Source organism: Tupaia chinensis, unplaced genomic scaffold, assembly GCF_000334495.1.
Source record: "Tupaia chinensis unplaced genomic scaffold, TupChi_1.0 Scaffold144602_1, whole genome shotgun sequence".
Taxonomy (NCBI): Eukaryota; Metazoa; Chordata; class Mammalia; order Scandentia; family Tupaiidae; genus Tupaia; species Tupaia belangeri.
In genome coordinates this window covers 1,050,205-1,051,636 of record NW_006204462.1, presented here as the reverse complement: position 1 = coordinate 1,051,636, position 1,432 = coordinate 1,050,205, and positions in this window count along the sequence as shown.

Sequence of the window (1,432 nt, the reverse complement as noted above, 5' to 3'; positions counted from 1 at the left end):
CGGGGCCCCGGCAGGCGGGGGTGTCTCCCTGCCCGCCCCGGCTCACGGAGCTGTGGATCTGAGTAAAGGAACGGCCTCTGGCCTCGCCTCTCCTTAGCTGTGGACAGGCGACGCATGGAGCTGCCATGCTCGCCGCTGGACAGGCGATGCACGGAGCCGCCCTGCTCCTCGCCGTCGGCTGTGGGTCCGGGGAGGCAGGTCCGCAGCCTGCCCCGCACTCCGGAGCCCGCGGTCCCACAGAGGCCCTGCTCCCGGCCTCGCCCCGCCGACCAGCTCCGCGCTGGGCGGTGCACGGCAGCGTCGGGCCGCGGGGTCGGAGCGGCTGTCCCGGCCCAGGCCTGCACCACCGCCCGGGCAGCTCGCCCTGCTCCAGGGCGCGGGAGACGCTGACAGCGCCCGTCCTCTTCCTCCCTGGACACAAAGCAGTCGCTCTAGGAAGGGGTCTTTGTACTGCGTTCTGAGGAGGTTCTAGGGAGGCGCGTGTGCGCCAGGCGCCTGCGGCAGCGTCTGCCTGGAAAGCCACGGATGTTCCCCGCGGCAGAAATGGGCAACGGGTGGGAGACACGCTCTCAAGGTGCCAGTAAAATGAGCTGAGTTTTAGCTAAACCTGGAGAACTCAGAACGCTATTGAGAACAAGAATGCACATGGAGATCCCACAGATGGACTGAGAACCGAAAACACACCCAGCGATGGGCAGCGGCTGGCCGGGCGCGTCTGTCCCGAGGCTGCAAGCGTCACCCGGCCGTCTTTCACGTGTCTGGGCTAGGGAGGCTGCAAGTCCGGGCACAGCCGGCAGGCGCGTGCACGCCCACAATCCTGGACGGAGGGAGAAACAGAACTGTGGCCTGAGTCTCACGGGGAGGTTCTCTCACCTTCCCTTGCTCTGATTCCAGTGAGCACAGGCCTCCAGGTAAATTGAAGCGCCATCCTCTTACAGAAGGAAGAGCCAGTTTGTGCACCGTCCCTCAGGGCAGACAAGACAGCAGGGTGAAGAGGGTTTAGCTCGTTTCCTTCAGCCCTTTCCTAAGTGCTAATCCCACCCACAAGGCTAGTGGCCTAACTGGCGCTAAAGCCCCGCTTCTTAATACTGTCACATCGGGGTTTAAGTTCCAACACACGGCCACGGCAGAGGCCCTGAGCGTCCCTAGTGAGCTGGTGGAAGCTGCACTCCAGAGACCCGCCTCTGCGCCGCCCAAGGGGAGGTGCTCTGCCTCTCCTGACCCCTGGCCGAGTGCCAACCAGGCAGGCGTTACAACTCCAGCTGACAGATGTGGGAACAGACGCAGGTCGTTCTCCCCTCTCCCCGTGTGCTCAGGTCACACAGGTGCAGCGAAGCCACCACGGTCTGGACCTGAGCAGAGAGCCCGGAAGAGCAGAGTGTGTGTGTGTGTGTGTGGGGGGGGGGGGGGGGGCGGCACTTCGGGGTTTTGT